The 21,157-nt window shown below is 40.7% G+C and overlaps 1 protein-coding gene across 1 annotated transcript in view; it reads right to left on the bottom strand.

Annotated features, from left to right (window-relative positions):
• The window catches only part of LOC127569323 (pro-neuregulin-2, membrane-bound isoform-like), a 490,672-nt gene that overhangs the window by 277,027 nt on the left and 192,488 nt on the right, over positions 1 to 21,157 (bottom strand).

Genomic DNA, 21,157 nt, shown 5'->3' with positions numbered 1-21,157 from the left:
GAGAGGGACGCACTGGATGTCAGCATAAGGTAGTTATTATTATTGCTTACCTTAATTTCAAAGCTTTTATTAAAATGTTAGATTTTTCTGTTACAACTGTATAAAAATTAAAAATATTACAAAAAGGTGCAACATGTTACTGACCACTTGACAATATCCTTATCTCTGACAGTCACAGTCAATAGCACTGGCATCTTTGATGGCCTATGAGTCTGGGGGCAGGATCTTAACAGCTGGCAAAGTGTCTCCGAGAGTCCAACTGGCCGTCTCTGCTGAGACAACCCTTGTACTATGCCACCCTACAACATCCCAACATGAATTCCTTGTTGGTTACACTGGACTGACAAATCACTCTCATGCCTGCCATCAGCCTTGTGAAACAGGGCACTTGATTCTGAGCTCTATAATGGGAGGAGATGACCAGGCATACAGAGAAATAGACTCAATGACAAGCTCAAAGCTTCCACGATCAACATCCCCATTGACTTTGTGGCATCTCTGGCCCTTGACCTCTCCAGAACTATTGAAATGGAAAAAACCCAAAAGAATTTAAGGGTAATACATCTGACTACAGTCAATAAAGGCTACTTTCACAAAATACTAGTTCTTTTCCCAAGGGTTGAGGCTCATTGATCCACTGAATTAAGCAACTTTTAGAGAGGGATTTGTATGGATTAGTAAAGAAGTGAATTCTCAACATAACTCACAGATGCATAAACCCTTCATCTGAAATGACTGGAAATGATATTCCACTTAGGCTACCAGAAACCAGAATGTAACAAAACTGCCATTAACTAACCAGATAAACTACAGTGGAGTGAAAAAAGTAGTTGCACTACCAAATCATACAAATGTAAAAACATTGGATTTCTCTGGGCATTTTGGCCACTTCCAAATTATCTAAATACCCTTTGCCTTTTCTGACCTTCAAACCACCCTTAACCAGTATCTTGCAAGCAATGATCACTACCAAAAATTCCTAGTGATATATTCCCAATACAAATGTTTCTGACTGAGATGTTGTAAGTGGAGGAGGGGAAAGATGGAAAACTCTGAATGGCCTGCTACAGCAAATGTAGTTACCACATTTAGCCACAGACCATCTTGCTTCACCCAGTGAAGAAAACTGAAAAAACAAACAACAGAAACAGAAAATCATTTTTATCTTTGGGATATAACATTGTAAAACCTTACAAGATGGTTCCCAGGAACATTATCAAACAAAATGTGGCACAAACTCATATATGATGATTTTATGGTAGATGGCAAAAATATTGGACATAAAAGGTAGCTTTTGAGGAGTGACAAAGGAGGAAAGAGAGGTTGAGAGGTGGGGAGATTAGCAAAGGAATTCCATAACTTTAAACACCATGGGTCACCGAGAGTGAAGTGATTCAATTTGGGAATATCCAAGAAGTCAACATTCAAGGAATCTAAATAACTTAGAGTTGGAGGATTGGAGATTACAGAGAAAGGGAAGAGATGCCATTGCAAGTGATTCCCTGCCATCACTAGATTTATAAGAATTGAACCAAGTGATGTTGGTCCACCCAGGTACACAACAGAGTTGTTGGATGAGGATGGCATAATAACCATGTTAAAGTCTGTGACAATTGTCACCTTTGTCATGATCTTGGGGTGTTATTTGTCACTTGGTTTCATGCTGTTACAGTACTATGACTGGGGTAGAAATGCTGAGCACAAATTAGCAAAAACAATAAGAAAAATGTATTAAATAATAAAATATTTCTCAAAACAGGAAACTGAAACAACAATGTAATATATTGATGAAATGCAGTTTTCATTTAATAACAATTAATTCTGCTGGTTTTTAAGCAGAAAATGCAATTAATTGTATGGCATTTCTAAACCACTGGAATCTTGAAGCAATCAGGCTAACCTTGGAGTAATATAGCTTTTATATATAATTAATGAAGCAAGTGAGGCAGATCGCTCAGCTTTAAAGTTAAGAACAGAGATCAAATTAATCCAAGAATTGGCCCTCAGTGTATACATATACCGTAAATTGGTGAACATTCAAATATGTCAATTAACAAGCAGGGGAGTATGGGTAGCATGTAAACTGCTTTCTTCATAATTCAGAAAAAGGTGCTTTCGATACGGCAAAATAAGTTGCATTTTATCCTGCTAGATTGTTACAATTGGTTTTGGCCCATTGATAACATAAATGAACCAAGGGGAGAAAAGTTTCTGCTTGAGGCAGAGATCTGATCACAAAAATCATGAGCAAAGTGAATGTTTTGCTCAAGCTTTTATTCAGTCTTGTTGTGGAGCAGTGGGCTGGAGTGGGGGAAGGCCTGGGAGGGAGTGCAGGTAAGGAACGGAACTAAAAGAGAACAACCTGAGGGATATTCCAAGCACTGGGCGAGGCCAGTACCACAAGATCTCCTCAAATCACGTTGCTGTGGAGCAAGCGCTACAACAAGAAACCAGTTGCCTAACTCTGAGAGTGACCAATGACAGGCGTGTTTCAGGACCGTGTGGTATAATTTTCCCATCCCTGCTCTAAAGGAACATTGAACAGGGAATAACATCATTAGATGTGCAACTGATATGGAAAAGAAATCACCTACACAAGTGCAATTCACAACTGGAATTTGGAGTAAACAACGATCATTTCACAACTGGAATTACCTGGCTAAATTTGCAAAATGGTGCAATTTGACCCACTGTAAATATATTCCACTCCACGCCTAAGTCATTCCAATAGATAGCAGTGAAACTTGCATCACTGCGTTACTAAAAGTTAGGCTGTTGTTTTAGACTAGTGCAAAATATATTTGAAATGCCACTTGGGCTGGATGCAATTTGCACTTAAAATTCCCTGATCTTGTGTGTTGGTTGGGACAACCTTGGTTGTTTAGAACTGGAAATACCACCACAGCCTAGTGGAAACTCCATTTCAAATGCTTAAATTTTCAGGCATATATTTCTGTACTTTGGAGGAGCCAAAACAATGTCAAATCCACACCAGAAAAAAAAATTCCATAAAATTTAACAAAATTGCATTAAGAAATTGACTGATAAAGTAGGCATAGTCCAATAAACCAATCTTTTAAAATTTTCTTGTGTAAAACTGATTTTATTTTTGCTTCACCCTCATAGGTTTGCTTGCAATCAACAGCCACTTTGGTAGATATTATGTACTGCGTTGATCTGACAAACTAGAGATAGAGAGTTATACAGCACAGAAACAGGCTCCTCAGCCTAACCTGTCCATGCCAATCATGATGTCCTTCTCAGCTAATCCCATTTGCCTGCATTTGGGCCCACATCCCTCAAAACATTTCCTGTCCATGAACCTGTCCAAATACCATTTAAACATTGTAATTGTTCCCGCCTCTATCGCTTGCCCTGGCAGCTTGTTCCACATACCCACCACCTTCTGCATGAAAAACTTATCGCTCAGGTCCCCTTTAACTCTTTCCCCTCACACCTTAAAACTATGCCCACAAGTTTTAGACCCACCTACCCTGGGAAAAAGAATGTGACCAACTCTCTTATTTATGCCCCTCATGATTTTATAAATCTCCATAATGTCACCCCTCAGCCTCCTCCACTCCAATAATACAGTCCCTATTATCCAGTCTCTACTTATAACTCAAGCCCTCCAGTTCTGGCAACATCTGCACCCTCTCTAGCTTAATCACATGCTTCCTATAGCATGGCAATCAGAACTGCACACAATATTCCAGGTCTTACCGTTTGGTACAAGATCCCCCTTGTCCTCACATTTCATCCTCCCAGCCTACACATTCAACACATCATTCTCCGCCACTTCTGCCATCTCCAACGAAACCCCACTACCAAGCATATTTTCCCCTCCTCACCCCTTTCTGCCTTTCACAGGGACCGTGCTCTCTGTGACACCCTAGTTCACTCCTTCCCCCCCTCCCCCCCGGGAACTTTCCACTGCCCCCGCACATCCCAAAATACACCACTTCACACTTGTCCAAGTTAAATTCCATTGCCATTCCTGTTGTAATTTTAGACAACAATTTTCACTGTCCACCACATCACCAATTTTAGTGTAAATTGGTAAATTCCTTTATTATTATCACATGTACCGAGGTATAGTGAAAAACTTGTCTTGCATACCATTCATACAGATCAATTCATTACACAGTGCATTGAGGTAGTACAAGGTAAAACAATAACAGAATGCAGAATAAAGTGTTACAGTTACAGAAAAGGTGTAGTGCAGGTAGACAATAAGGTGCAAGGACATAACAAGGTTGACTGTGAGGTCAAGGTGCCATCCTATCATACTAGGGAACTGTTCAATCGTCTTATAACAGCAGGGTAGAAGCTGTCCTTGAGCCTGGTGGTAATTGCTTTCAGGCTTTTGTATCTTCTGCCTGATGGGAGAGGGAAGAAGAGAGAATGTCCGGGGTGGGTGGGGTTTTTGATTCTGCTGGCTGCTTTATCGAGGCAGCGAGAAGTATAGACGGAGTCCGTGGAGGGGAGGCTGGTTTCCATGATGTGCTGAGCTGTGTCACAACTCTCTGCAGTTTCCTGTGGTCACGGGCAGAGCAGTTGCCATACTAAGCCATTATGCATGCGGATAGGATGCTTTCTATGGTGCATCAATAAAAATTGGTGAGGGTCAAAGGGGACATGCCAAATTTCTTTAACCTCCTGAGGAAGTAGAGGCACTGGTGAGCTTTCTTGTCCGTGGTGTCTACGTGGTTGGACCAGGACAGGCTATTGGTGATGTTCACTCCTGGGAACTTCATGTCACCCACAAACTTACTAATCATGCCATCTACATTCTCATCCAAATTGTTAATATATATGAAACAAAAGAGAACCTGGCACTGATCCCTGCAGCACACCACTGATCACAGGCCTCCAATCTGAAAAACTATCACCCTCCGACTCCTTCCACCAAGACAATTTTGTATTGAATTGGCTAGTTCACTCTGAATTCCATGAGATCTCACCTTCTGGACCATCCTACCATGTGGACCTAATCAATAGCCTTCCTGAAGTCCATGTAGACAATGTCTACCACCTTGCCCTCATCAATCTTCTTGGTCACCTCTTCAAAAAACTCAGTAAAATTCATGAGGCACTGTTTCCCACAGACAAAGCCATACTGACCATTTTTTTATCAGTCATTGCCTTTCTGAATGCAGATAGATCCTGTCTCTCAGAAATTCCTCCAGTAACTTACCCACCACTGATATAAGGGCCAGCAGTCTTTAGTTCCCTGGCTAGTCTTGCAGCCCTTCTTATATAAAGAAACACCCTCCAATATTCTAGTACCTCACCCATGGCTAAGAAAGATACAAAAATCTCTGCCAGGGACCCAGCAATTTCTTCCCTTGCTTTCCACAATGTCCTAGAATACACTTGGTTAGGCCTTGGAGATTTGTGATTGTATCATGTATTGATGGCTCAATTTTGAAAATTTATTCTTCTCCAGTTAACAAAATAATAGCAATCAAACGAAAGCTAATACAGTGATACAGTCATTAATCTGTGGACAAAATATTGCTCAGATACAGAACATTATAAGTTGATTCACTGAATAACTAATATTGTGGTGTTGAAAGACGTGCAGAAATTTTTGTCACAGTCAGAACATCCCCTTGCATCTGAGTTATTCTTTATTTTGCTTTGGAAAATACTAAATTTGTAATACACCAATATGGGTATCTGCAAATAAACACCAAGTTACATATGGATTGAGAGTGAATGCTTCTTGTAATCACCACATTATTTATTCAAACCTGAACACAGCAATTAATTTAGACACTGCAATGTACAATTATTCTTTCTTCAATCCAAATTAAGGCTCGCATTCACTGTTGTCCTTTTGTATTATGGCTTAAAACGTGACCTTTATTGTATTACTCTGCTCCTAAGGTGAAATGTGCCTGTTTTCTATGACACTTAAAAATTGATTGCTGCAGATTCAAGACAGTTCATGGTTGCTTGCAGATAGTGAGGATAGCACAAGATTAGTCCGGCAATTTTCTGGTTGCACATCAGAAACAGCAGCAGGAAATTAATGCTTTTTTATTTTATTAATTGTTTTGATATTTTGAAATTCATTGATGAAAAACACTATGGTGCTGGTGGAACTCAGCAGGCCGGGCAGCATCCATGGACAAAAGCAGGCGGTCAACATTTCGGGTTAGGATCCTTCTTCAGGACTGAAGATAGGAAAAGGGGAAGCCCGATATATGGCAGGGAAAAGCAGAGCAGTGATAGGTGGAGGCGAGGTGGGGTGGGCACACGAGGCGGGGTGCAGGGGAGGAGGGGAGAGCAGATCCACTGGGGGATGGGTCAAAGGTAAGGAGAGAAAGGAAAAAGAAAGTAGAAAAAAGGGCTAGGAAAGGGAAGAAGAGAAGAAGCATGGTGGGGGGTGGGTGTGGGGAAGGGGGGTGGGGATTACTTAAAGTGGGAGACTTCAATGTTCGTGCTGTTAGGCTGCAAAGACAGAAAATGAGGTGCTGTTCCTCCAGTTTGCGCTTTGACCCATCCCCTGGTGGATCTGCTCTCCCCTCCTCTCCCGCACCTGCCTATCACTATCTCTTACCTGCATCTACCTGTCACCACCTTGTACCCACCCCGCTTCCCCTCTTTTGTCCACCTATCACTGCTCTGCTTTTCCCTTCTATATACTGTGCTTCCCCTTATCCAATCTTCAGTCCTTAAGAAAGATCCTGACCCAAAACGTTGACCACCTGCTTTTCTCCATGGATGCTCCCTGGCCTGCTGAGTTCCTCCAGCATCATCGTGTTTTTCATCCAGATTCCAGCATCTGCAGTCCTTTGTGTCTCTTTTGAAATTCATTGTCTGGAACATGGCAAATGCATGCTTGACACAAGGTCAAAATGTGCACAATTTTTTTTAAGATTTCAAGTGCAGTCTGTAGAACAAGTTTCTACTTTTGTTCCAAAGATAGCATTATACAATGAGCATAACAGTTTGCAATTGTTTGTAAAATAATATCCAAAGCAAATGAACCATTCATTTTTAAGACTGCCTCTGATAACATACTTAAAAGTTATGCAATTTGTTAACCAGAGTTTCTGTTTGTGGTCTTATTTCTGGAAACCAAATTGGCAAGTGAAATGCAAATTTGCTGGAATATTAACAACAGCCTAGTGTTTGATAAGGTTTAAGTTCAATCAGATGCTTCTGTAAGATTGGGGAATCTTTTGAATTATTTAATATCATAGAGAACAAACACCTCTTTAGAGTGTGTGCAGGCATGGTGTCAGCTACTCTATTTATACCGCTAATCCTCTGCAACTTTGTCCTCTGGACTTCAATGCTCCTAAGCTCTTCCAAACCAGTTATATTGCACTTGAACTTCTACAGGTTGATGACAATTATGACATACTAATTCCTGGAGTCAGGCCTTCCATAAGACTGCCAGGATTCATTTTCTCTACTTTTTCCATGAACTGAGTGTTCTCCAACTGGAGTTCCCCGAGCAACAATGATCGGACAGATTATTTGCTTTATATGAAAGAAATCATAATACATATTCTCTTTGGACTTCCATCAATCTCTCATTACTCCTTCCTTCTTTTCATCGTGCTTTGTCACCAACTTCCTTCATGCTTTGGCTCCAAAGGATAGATTTCTTTCTGCTCCTAAATCTATGGCATCATTTCCAGTATTGCTCCCATCTCTGGAGTTCACTATTGATTTAGTCCATGACTTGCGGTTTCTGTCAGCCTCTCAGTGTTTTTACTCCCCCTAACCCCCACCCCACCCCCCATAGTTGTTCATGTTCTCATCCAGCCTTCTTTTAGCTTTGGTGCTCTCCATTACATCTTAATCCACATACGGATCAATGCCATTCAATATTAGTGGAATGCTTTGGCTTCTTTTCCCATAGCTTCAGCCTTTACAACTCAACTTTCTGTTCAGCCATTTGAGTGTCAGCATGTTCCCAATCCTGCATCAGGTTCATCAGTGCCTCAATCAATCAATAAAGCTCCATCCTAATCACTTTCAGAATTTGCCATTTCATCTATAATAACCATCTTCACATCCTTGGGTAAAGTGCTTCACTGCTGATTCTATGAGAACCACATTCTCATCTTCCAATACCCCAAGGTCCTACACCAACTCCTGGGGCAGGAATACTAATGTCTAGAGTGTTTCAAAGATTTCCTTGAAGTCAGCCACAACTATCTTACATAGAAGATTCCAAACTAACAATATTCAGCAACCCCTTCTAAGGTTGCCTTCCCCGCTGCCCACCCTCATCAGTTCCCTTTTAGTCGTTGAATCTCCTTCCAGAGCAGCTCTCCTTCCTTCACTGCATTTACCAACTGTTTAGTCTTCTTTTCAACATCCTGCACCAAAGCATTCTAAGAAACTCATATCTACAGCTCTCTCGATTCAGCTGGTGATTGCTCCTGAATTGCCTGAAGCTCAGTTACATGTCTTTGTAAAACCTCCAACTAGATTATTGGTATATTATTGCCACATGTACCGTGATGCAGTGAAAAGCTTCTGTTTCATGAGCCATCCAGACAGATTAAGCCAGACTTAATTATATTGAGGTAGTAAAAAGAATACAATGCAGAATATAGTGTTGCAGTTACAGAGAAAGTACAGTGCAGGTGACCTGTGGTCTGTTAACTGCAGGCTGAAAGTGTCTTTTTTTGACTTTTGTTTTGGCTATGCTTTATGTAATTTCTCAAATATACCTTTCACTCACTGAGAAGCTGCTATGACACTTCTAAATCTGATTTTCTTTCTCAGATAGAGTTTGCTTACATCATTCCTGGTAACTTCACTGCTCAAAAGCAAGCTGAACAATTCATCCAGTCCAGTACGTTTTTCAATGAGTTACTGCTTAAAATTTGATCCCAGTGCTTTCTGTTCATATGGCAATTCATGGCCCAGACCATCTGACCTGTGTATAGACATTCAAAATAACCGTAGTTTCTGATCAGAGGGTGGGTGATTCACCACAGCCAGTCAGCATGTTCCTTGCTGCACTCGTGGGAGATGTTCTCAAACAGTCTCCACCATCAATACAGCTGTACCACTGAATATCAAGAGGCTTCTGATGGAGTGAGATCCCAGGAAGGACCTCAGGCTCAGTCTGGGCCTCAGTTATGTGAAACACTGGGTATCCATAAAATGGCCCAAAATCCAAGCCAACAATGCAGAGGTATTTTGGGCAAACAATTAAATGAGGAGAGAAGCTGGCTCTATTTTTTTTACAATATTTAGAACATTTTTCAAAATCCCATTTTCACCAAAAAGGACAGAGCTGAGAACCAACACCTAGTTTCCTGTGAAACAAAAGCAATTACATCAGAGTGCATGAGTGCCAGTCACATGGCCTTCCCTGCACACCAATGAGTACCAAGTGGTGCAATTCTGCCACAGGGTCAGCCTATCAAACTCAATAAGGCTCACCAATGATTGCTGAGTGATGTCTCTTACAGCCACACCCAAGCAGTGAGAGGCAGATGGATGTTGGTTGGACAATCCAGCTCTATATTATTTTGTGATTAAAATTATCATTCGCACATCCTTTCTTGCACCTCTTTGTAAGGTCTCGATTTTTCAACTCCATAGATTCTCAAGATGACTCTCATCTTTAACTGGAGCTTTCTCTTCCCCCACTTTTACACACTGATCAAGCATCTTTGTAGCTATGAGCATTAGAGAAGTAGAAAACCTAACGATCCTGCATAGTGCAACATCGGTGAAAAGAGCTTACGAAGAGAATGGAAGAGTTTTCACAGAATATGCAGTCTCTGACCTATTTGTCATTTACAAGTAACAAATCCTGCTGAGTGACTGCTCCCTGATGACACCGAGGACATTGATAGTGAGAGCTCAGTAATTGTGATCCTGTTGAATTTAAGGCACAATGGTTAATCTCCCTTTTGCTGTAGATGGTCATTGCCTGCTTTTCTGTATCCCAAATGTTATATGCCAATTATCAGTTACACCTGAATGTTTTCCAAGTCTTACTGCATGTTGGCATCATCCACTTTACTTTTTGAGGAATTATGAATAAGTAAGAGCACAAACAAGAACCCGTTTCATCATTCAATGCGACCATGGCCGTCTCCTAACTCCTCTCAACAGCTTTGCACTGTAATTGTTATAGGCTCAAGTTGGCAGAAGTACACCATTCATTTAAAATTATAGGCTGTGTTAGCATCTGAAGCTGTGGGTGAGATAGTGCTTCACACATCTATCAGCCTTTCTGTGAAGAATTGTTTCCTGAAAAGCTTGGCTCTGATCTTAAACTTATGTTCCCTTGATTGAAACCATTTCACCAACAGAAATTCCTTTTGAAATCTATCCAATAACCCCTTAACCTTCAATATAATACACACAGTCAATCTCACTACTGGTCTTATGAAGAAGCTTTATTGGATGACTCCTGAATAAGGCCTGGAATCAAATATGATACTAGCCACAGTAGAGGTTATCTCTGATACTGTTTGGCTTCTGATCTAATGGGACTCTGGTTGTAGACTTGGTGAAACATTCCATCAACGTCACATTAAATTTCAGGCAGTAATGAGATCGAGAATTAAACGGACCTGTGGGAAAACAAACTGAGGATTAGTGAACAGATCACTCGTGAGTATCACTTAAAAGAACTATTGGCAAGTCCTTCCATTACTTTTCTGTTGATTGGGAGTGAATAATTGACTGGATAGGGTAAGACTGTTTTAGTGCACATGGCATACAAACCTGAACAAATTTTCACACTATTAGGTGGATGGCAGCGTTGTAATTGTACTGGAACAGATAACTTAATGGCGTGGGTAACTCTCGAGGACTGGTATCACATCCAGGACATTGCCAGGACTAATAGTGGTTGCTGCCCCCCGTGCCTTCAGCTATTTCCAGACATCATTATATGTGAATGAAGTAACAGTGATGATTGGGATCTCAGAATGAGGTGAAGAAGAATCATCAAATCAATGTCTTGGCTGCCAAAGGTGTTAGCCAATAAAAGGACTGGAGGTGGGTTGGGTGGTCAAGAACATGGGAGGTTTGGGATTAGGGCCTTGGAGTCATCAGTGGGTTATGGCCTGGGATTTGTGCAGTCTTCATTCATATCAACTTCACCATTGTTGAGGATGACATGCTTAAGGAGCCATTTCATCTCACTAGTTGTCTAATTATCCATCGACAAATCCTCTACAACCTTGGAGGGAGAAAAATTTGCTGGATGCTCCCGAGTTTTGCTCACATACGGCGACTCTCGCAGGAGCGTGCACTCTTCGGGACATTGTTGAAGGCAGAATTAGGATTCAGCACGACACTTTATATGACTGAATGGACAGCAGACTCCCACCAGCTGAGCAACAGTAGAGAAAAGGAGTGTCCAAATCTGAATCTAACAATAAATACTTCATAAAATGTTTGAATGTATGAAATTTGCATATTATTTCCAAAATAGTGCAAGCTATAATATCTGAGCTCACTCATAAAGAGTGTGCATTTGTAATTACCAGATAATGCTGCATGTGTGAAAGTTCAGCCAATAAGAGGCTGCACGTTGCCAGGTAAAATAAAACAGGGAAAGATTGTTCAGTGAAAACTGCATAACAATGACCACATGTAAAAGCTAATAATACTAAATCTTCAATCTATTTACACCTACAGGGTTTGATACCCTGAAGATTGAAATTATAGAATTCTATTTCACAAGCTGCCTAATGGATTCTCTTAAACAATTCAACTGTCATAAGGTTTACAATGCAAGAGTGTGCAAGATGGAGAAATTCTACTGTATAACACAGTTGATTTTTCATCATTATGTTATAGAAAGTTGCCTGCATTTGAAAAGGAAATGCAATGATGACTATTCATGGCACATCTTGCATCACCATAGAAGCGGAACTGGTTCACCCTTTTACAGACGCAATTTCCACACCAGTCAAGCAGGAGATGGCCTCATTCCCCATGAAATGCTTCTTTTAAAAAATTGCAGGTGCAATTATACTCCAGTATCCCTGGAGTAACCATCATTTGGTACTTCAGGGATAACTAGGTTTTTATAGCATTGTGCTGGATTGGGACTACTATAAATTGCATACTACAGGGCAGCTCCCACCACATAGTACCAACCCTCCAAACAGCACAAAACCCTGGCCACAATCATCTGATAACTTCGAGGTCCTAATCCCAAACCTTCTATGCCCTTGACCATCCCACCCCACCCTAACTCCAGTCCTTTCATTAGTTAACATACTGCTGCCTCTTGCCATGCTTCCCAAACTTAATCCAAGTTCCAATGCTCAGTCTACAGCCACCAGCCCTCCTTTCCAGTCAAAGCCCGCAGCAGAGTCAGGAGGAATATTTTCCATCTTGGAAAAGTGCAATGCCCTTTTGGAAGAACCTGTGGCTCCCTGGCTATAAGAAATTTTCAGCAATAAGCTCGCAAGTTGTGTTTCAATGCTGATGTATAGTTGAGTTTGGACAGGGAGTGGGAGTTATCAGTTACTGCTTCACAATAACATTTCCTGTAGATCATGGATGTTGCCTTCAGTGCTCCCATTGTTAGCTGGAGGAAACAGTAGCTCAACCAAGACTGGATGCTGGGCAAGTAATCTGATGGCACAGAGGCAGGGGAAAGGTTGAGAGAGGCAGTGCGAGTGCAGAGCTGAGTGCCATCAGCAATACATGGCAATGGCCTCACCTGGAATTGGCCCGGGTCAGACAGGATTTCAGATGCACAACCAATAAACACAGGTTGCTTTCACATCCACCTCAAATTTACTAATCTTTGGAGTTAAAATTCCTTCCTATATAAATGTGTGAAATCATCAAGAGCTGCTTACAGCTGATAAGAGAAAAGGCCCAAGTATATCCAAGACAAACTCCAGAAGTGACAACCGAGGTGTAGGGAAAGATGTCAGTGTTCTGACCACAGCTGAATTGTGACATGTGATATTCTGGATATGATGGGATTAGAAAAGTGAGACCAATCCCACTGAGCTGTGCAATAGAGGAGAAGTAATACTGAAAGGCCTGGAATAGAGTGGACACGGAGAGGATGTCTCCGTTAGTAGGGAAGTCTAGGATCCGAGGGCACAGCCTCAGAATAAAGGGACGTCCCTTTAGAACTGAGATGAGGAAGAATTTCTTCAGCCAGAAAGTGGTGAATCTGTGGAATTTGTTACCATGGAGGCCAAGTCATTGGGTGTATTTAAGACAGAGATTGATAGGTTCCTGACTGGTAAGAGGGTTAAGGGTTATGGAGAGAAGGCAGTAGAATGGGTTCAGAAAGAAATCTGCCATGATTGAATGACAGGGCAGACTCGATGGGCCAAATAGCCACCTTATGGTCTATCTTAAGTACAGGAGGAGAATGGGGCATCCAACCAAATAAAAGTCTACAGCTGTGTCCCTTGTGGAGCTGTTTTCACCTCCTGGTAACTCCATTGCAGGTTGAAATAGAAGGTGGCAAGAATAGAATAGGTACCAGGGTACAAATCCCTTGGAGAACTTTAATTGCTTAATTAAATGGTTTCAACTGGATGGGAAGGGTTAATCTTGCTTTTCTGAAAACTCGACAGAACCTGAAGCTCAAGACATATCCATAATGTGAACTGCTTTTCTAGTCTCTACGAGATTACAATACAGTACTAAGGCTATATTGTAACATGACAATTCTCAGATTTCAATCACACTAATTGGCCTTCTTCTGTGTTTCATTTATTCTAACTGCAGCACTCAAAAATTAAAGAATTTCTTTTTGTGCCAATAGTAATCTTTTTTGAATCTAATAAATTTAAGCCTCGTTGTAGGAAAATCAATGATGCAATACAGAATTAATGAGGTCCACTAATATCCTTGCAAGTATAATGCAAAATGAGAATCACACTGCTGGAAGTACATGACTGGGCAGGTTACAGTAATAGTTCAACAATATAAGATATGGATTTTTTTCCTGAGAACTGCATCTTCAATTCCTGCTGTCGGTAATGACAGGCATATATATCAAGTGTAGTACTAGCATTTTTGAATATTTACAAGAGCCAAGTAAGTAAAACCATTGATAATGCGTCGCATTTATACTACAGCATCTGTATACTGTAATTAATAATCAGGCTTTTTTTCACAGCACAGAAATGCCCTCCAGCCCTCCAGCAGCTCTGAAAATACCATCCCTAGTTCCATTCTCCATACATATCAAAATGTTTTTGTATTAAAATATTTCACAAGAGTAAAAAGTTATTAAATTCATCTCCAGTTGATAGCACAGTACATAACAGCAACACCATGCTCTAACCTACCCTTGAAAAGTACATTTTGTGCTACCAACCAAGGATGAATTTCTAGACAATTATATGTTCTTCCACCATGGCTGCTTTTGCTAGGCAGTGCATATCTGTAAAACAAAACATTTTTGTAAATCCCTCTTTTAAGATCATCCCCTCTTTTGGAGATTATCTGAAATGTATACCCTCTAGTTGTAAATCACAATTTCCTTTGAAATGTGATTTTTCTCACAATTAAAGCTTCTTAGTCCTTTTAGCAACTAAAAGAATCTATGTACCCTTTTCATAGATTTGACATTCTTCATAATATAAGACACACAAAACTAGATACTGCGTAGCACGATGGGACAGAATTTCATCCAAAAATTCATCCTGTTTTGTGATCAGGTGCTTACTACATCATCACAAGGGTTGCAGTTTTGCTACAGGGTCCTCTGTGAACACAATGCCCTAAAGCACAGTACCTGAGCATGCTCCATGAAACATGTCACCTGTGGCACACAGAAGCAGTCTTTGACTACTTCTGTGATGCCTACTTTAATGATACTTAATGTGGACCTGAAATAGTAACAGAAAATGCTGGAAATGTTAGTCTTTCCACAGATGCTATGACTTGCTGAGGTTTCATCATTTTCTGATTTTATTTCAGATTTCCAGCAACTGCAGTTATTTGATTTTCACTAAAAGTGGACCTGAGCAGCTCCTAGACCATACAGTAGATTCTGATGCCTGGGATTGGGAATCAGTTGCGAATAGGTGCCCTTTAAATTAAATTCTTACAGTTCTAGTCTTCCTCAGGCTACTAATCACTCAACACCACCCCAACTTGATCACCATCCCAATGCAAGCCCCTTCCCCCCACAGTACCAATCATGACCCTATCTCCCCTTCTACAGCGGACGATTGTGACCCATCTCATCTCCATTGCCCTGAGCTGATCTATGAAGCCACGATCCCACCCCAGCTGATTGATGCCTTCTGCTTCCATCTTCCCCTCACCACAACACAAGCATCTCTCTGCCACAAACTCCTCTCTCTGCATCCAGATCCTCTGATCCACCTAACACAGCAAGCATAGGAAGGTATATTCAACTGCACACAACATCTTTGATATGATGATATTTTGCAATGGCAGATCCTCAAAAAGAAGAGAGATGGCCCAGAACATACTGCACATTCATTGTGCCTTTCCCAATGTGAAAGAGTTCCGAGGCCCATGGTTCTAACTGTGGTTTGGTTCAATGACTAGTATAAGCTGGTCATAATCTTTTCTCCCTTTTATAATCCATGTCCAGTCTTTAAATAGAACTGAATAGTCAGCATGCTTCCTTGTTAGAGCTTTCTCAACGAACATTGCACTTTTAAAAATTCATGAATCCAAACTCCTAATTTCCTTTAGTCATCTGGTATAAGTGTACTTTATTACCTGGATTCATGCATTCAAGTATTAGTTTTATTAAGTATAAAATTAAGCTGTCAAATACTGCTTCCTACTCTGCATTTGATTTCATTGCAGAAGAAATAATCTGCTGTAAAATATTTAAATTAAATTGCATGTTCAATAAATTATAGGAGTTTGTTTAAAATTATGCTCTAGGTTGTCTGCATTGATTTTTGTAATATTTTTATCTGTACTACACCCACACAAAAGGCTAGAAGTTCATTGGACAAAGCCAAATCAAAATAGGTGTGATGTTGAAAAGCACATTAATATCAAATGAGGCAACTTTGCTCAATTTTTTGTGTGCTTTGGTGCCAGTCACTGAGTATCCCTATTTTTGGGTGAGATTTTTGTTTCTACCACTTATTTTTCCAACATTATACTCATCCAAATGATGTGGACAGATATGCAACACTCAAACTTCGCCATCAGCAAGATTTTCAACCACATATCTCTGAAAAATGAAAAATAACACTGTTCAGTCACAGACTATCCTTTACTGATACTGAATGATAAAAACCAGTATTATTTATCGAGGCAATTACACCAAACCATAATCAGGCAAATGCACTTGACATGCTCCCAACTTACTCTGCTCACACTGAACTTTAAGCTTCCCCTTGCAATCTCAAAATTAACCGACTTGCAGTGGCCATTTTTCAACTGCTAAGATTTCTCTTCATGGGTAACATAGATGGACCCTCCAACCAGGCACCAACCAGAACCACATCACAGATAATGTACAAGGGCTCAGCACCCAAAAGCTTATCCACCCACACTACACAGGAAACTCTCTCTTATTTATACTTCTTAGAGGTGCAATGTCTATCCAAGCTATGCTTCCATAATGTAGTATTTATTTACATCTCTGACCTCCTGAAACTTCAAGCACAAGCTCATACATATGTCCAAATTGTTCTTATAGTTAATGTCAATATTACTCTCACCCTCAACTTCCTGAGCTCAGAATGTATACTGGCTCACAGCTGCTGATACATGTCACATGTCATTGTGTGCTGCTCAATGGGGAGGTCACAAACACTCTCTGCTCCTCAAGACCAGATGTCATCAACTTCTCCAACATCCATGGGAGCAGGCAGACTGGCCACTGGCACTTGCTGTTATCACAGACTTTTCCAAAGTGCAGCCGCCCATGGAATGCATTCATGTTGGCAATGCAGCTCTCATTCTTAACACCCATTAAAAGTTCAAGTTCAAGTTACTTTATTGTCATTCATCCATGCTATAAAAACACATGGTGGAACGAAACGTCGTTTCCCCCAGACTCACACAACAGAGGACATACATAGAACAGAAGACATACAATAAAAACAAACAAAAAACAAAAAATCAAAAAAAGTAGTGCAAGTACAAATAATGCAAAAAAACAGTATATACAAAATACAAATTTAGCACAGAGTTAGTGCAAAACCGAATTGCACAAGAGAAATACAAGCTCAGTGTGTTGTACTCATTGTATAAACATGTTCAGCAGCAGCCAAAGTTCTTATACGCCGCTGTGCAAACCAGAGCTTTTGACGCGGTACTTATCTACCAGTGTATTCAGGAGCCTGACAGGCTGGGGGATAAAACTGTTGTGCAATCTAGTAGTTCTGGCCCAGATGCTCCGGTACCTCTTGCCAGATGGCAGTGGGACAAATAGGTCGTGGGAGGGATGAGAAGGGTCGTCTATGATTCTATAAACCTTACGTGTGCATCGTGCATTGTAAATATCCGAGATGGAGGGAAGAGGTACTCCAATAATCTTTTTCACTGTACTTGCAATTCTCTGCAAAGACTTATGGTCAGAGATATTACAGTTGCCGTACCAGGCAGAGATGCAGCTAGTCTGGATACTCTCAATGGTACCGCTATAGAATGTGGTGAGGGTGGGGGAGGGCAGGTTTGCTCTCTTCAGCAGCTGTAAAAAGTGGAGACGCTGCTGTGCCTTCTTGGCGAGGGAAGAGATGTTAGTTGACCAGGACAGGTCATCTGCCGTATGTATTCCCAAGAACTTATAACAGCTGACTCTCTGTACAATGATGCCATTGATGCACAGGGGTAACTGGTCAGCCTGAGCCTTTCTAAAATCCACAATCATCTCTCTTGTTTTGTCCATGTTCAAGGAGAGATTGTTTACTAAGCACCAATCCGCCAGCCTCTCCACCTCCTCTCTGTAAACTGTTTCATCGTTCCTGCTGATAAGGCCCACCACTGTTGTATCATCAGCAAACTTGATGATATGGTTGGAGCTTGAGCTGGCAGAACAGTCATGGGTCAGCAGTGTGAACAGCAAGGAACAATCACTCCTTGAAGTGCACTTGTAAGAGTGGACATTTCTGACAGTCAATACCAGGTTTGCTGGTGGCTCATGAGACTAAAATGCACTGTGCTATATCACAATCTTTGTAAGGAGTTTCTAAGATTACTTCAGTGAGACACATAATGCTAGTTTAGTGCAAAGAATTTGTCACATATGAACTTCTAGCCCAAACATTTGTAATAGGTTGGCTGAGGGATAAATGAGCCAGTAGTCTCTATTTCAGGCTTAACTGTCGACCAAGGTTTTAGAAATGATTTTTTTGCTCAAGTTTCCACTTATTTGCATCCAATGCACAGTCGTCCATGACCTGGCACAACTGACCAGCATTTCAGAGTGCAAGGTTTAAACATATCGTAACATACACAGCATGAGATATTGGTTGTTAACACTTCATGAAAAGTATCATGTGGCCAGTTGCTGGAGATGTTGCAACATTGTTAAGTGTCGAACTTGCCAGGATTTTGTCTATGGTTGTGGAGAAAGTTGCAATTTAAAGAACGCAGCCACTAATACTGTAACTTTTATGTTAGTGATCAAAGTATACTTGTTGTTAATCAGAATCACCAACTACTTTTCCAGCATCTTTGAGAAAGATACTGAGATGGTGTCAGTATGACAATGAAATTTAGATGTTATGTCTGAACCTGAATACTGAATGCTGGGCATAAACCATTAGGATTGTAGTAACGAGGGTATGTTCATTGTTACACAACAAGGTCTGTGATTCAACTGAGAATAAAGCTGCCCGAGCCACTGGATTTCTAGGCAAGTAACCTGTCTAACAATTGAATAGAGTGGAAGGAGGGGCTGATGCTCTATATTAAGCTGCAGAAGGATAACACCAGAGCTCAACAACAGCCCCTGGCAAAACTCAACCAATTAAGACCAAATCTGAAAGTAAAATTGGCCAACCCAAGTATCTGGAAGACTTTGTGCCAAAGCAGAGTACACAGAACCCGGACAGTCATCGTGGAAATATTTTTTTCCATGAGTAAGGGAGGTATGTGACGTACATAGAGTTATGCAGCAAGGAAATAGGCCAACTTGTCCACAGCGACCAAGTTGTCAACCTGAGCTTGTTCCATTTGGACCATACCCCTCTAAATCTTTCCTATCAATGTACCTATCTAGATGTCTTCTAAATGTTGTAATTGTACCCGCCTCCACCACTTCCTCTGGCAGCTCTTTCCACATACTCACCATCCTCTGTGTGAAAACAATGCCCCTCAGGTCCCTTTCAAATCTTTCCCCTCTTACCTTAAACCTATTCCCTCTAGTTTTAGACTCCCGTACCCTGGGGAAAAGAATGTGACTATTCACCTTATCCACACCCCCTCAAGATTCTATACAACTCTGTAAGATCATCCCTCAGCCTCCTACACTCCAAGGAAAAAAAGTTCCAGTCTATCCAGCCTCTCCTTGTAACCCAAGCCCTCCAATCCCAGTAACATCCTTGTGAATCTTTTCTGCACCCTTTCCAGCTTAATGGCATCCTTTAGGGTGACCTATAATATTGGTTGTTAACACTTTAGGAATTGTATCAAATATAGAATAGCATAAGGGATAAAGAGGGGAGGAGTTTCTGAACTGTGTTGAGAAATTTATTTCATCAGTATGCATCAGGTTCAATGAGAAAGTTGACATTGCTGATCTTGGTTCTGGGAAATGAGCCAGCCAAGCCAAGCAAAAATCAGCAGGGAACACTAGTAAACAGCAATCACAATATTGAAAAGTTTTAATGAAAAGAAAAAAAAAGAAATGGACCATTCCAACACGTCTATGGTCAATTGGAGGAGGACAAAATTTATTGGGGTGAGGACAGATCTGGTCCACATTAATTGGAATCCAAGTTTGGCGAACAATTCTGTAATTGAACAATGGGAGATTTTTAAGACAGTGATATTTCAGTTACAGTCTGGGTACATTCCCATGAGAGAGAAGGATAGGGAAGTGAAAGCCAAAACTCCCAGCATGACCAAAAAGATAGAGATTAAAATAAAGCAAAGAAGAAAACCCCTATAACAAACACTAGGTTTTTAATACAAGGGAGAACCAGGCTGATTACAGAAACTTCAGAGGAGAAGTTAAAAAAAAGAAACGCAAGGGAAAATGAGAAAGGACTGCAAGCAAACATAAAAAGGAACCCATAAATGTTCTATGGGCATTTGAACTGGAGGAGAATTATAAGAGGGAGGTGGGACTGACCACAAACCAAAAAGGAAATCTGCTCGTGGAGTTTGAGAGGATGATTGAGGTGCTATGTGAGTAATTTACATCAGTCTTCAACATGGAAGAAGATACTACTGGAGTAACAGTATAGGACACAGAAGTTGGGATTCCAGATGGGGAAACATATGATAAAGAGGAAGGACTAGAAAGGCTGACTGCGCTTACAGTGGATAAATAATTAGTCTTAAAAAACCCTCAATTCAAGATGTTCTTCAGAGGACAACAAACAAACAATGACTGAATGCTTGCCAGGGTGAACTCTTCAATCACTGGGATGGCCTGTATTGACAGTCAGGATTGGCATCCAGTGAGAAATGTTTAAAGCAATCAGAAAGGTCACAGAATATTGATTCCATGGCCATAATTTGTGCTCCAAATTCCTTAATATTTTGTGCCATTCAATTTGGCCAGTTTCTGGACACCAGTTCACAGTCTCTTCCATCTGTCAATTAATTGTTTCAAAATTCTAAAAGATTTTATTTTAAGTATGCACTTTTGTTAGATCTTAAGTTAGATGCAAGGGTGTAAATATATTTGAAAGTTCCCTCTCCCCGTGTCTCTTGTTCTGGTTTGAACAGGTGCTCAAAAATAATGGCATAACATTTCAGTAAACTTTAACCATCATCTGGATTTCAAAACTCATTTCACAGAACAACTGGAGTCCTTTTCTTAAAATAGGTAGAGAAAATTTAGAAATAATCCAGTTTTCCTGAGTGACTGCCTGCCTTAAACCTTCTAAAGGTCACACAAAGAGAATAAGCTGCAGCTCCAACCAATTATGACAAATGTTAAATTTAAGAAAAACCCGGTCAAGATTCTAAAATAAGTAATTTAAAACGAGCCTTTGGTCCTTTGCAACTATAAGGTAATAGAAGAGCGACCGTCAGCCTGGTTATTCAA

This window comes from Pristis pectinata, chromosome 4 (assembly GCF_009764475.1).
Source record: "Pristis pectinata isolate sPriPec2 chromosome 4, sPriPec2.1.pri, whole genome shotgun sequence".
Classification (NCBI taxonomy): Eukaryota; Metazoa; Chordata; class Chondrichthyes; order Rhinopristiformes; family Pristidae; genus Pristis; species Pristis pectinata.
The sequence above is the reverse complement of the archived record's forward strand: the minus strand, read 5'-3'. Positions and strand labels throughout refer to the sequence as shown.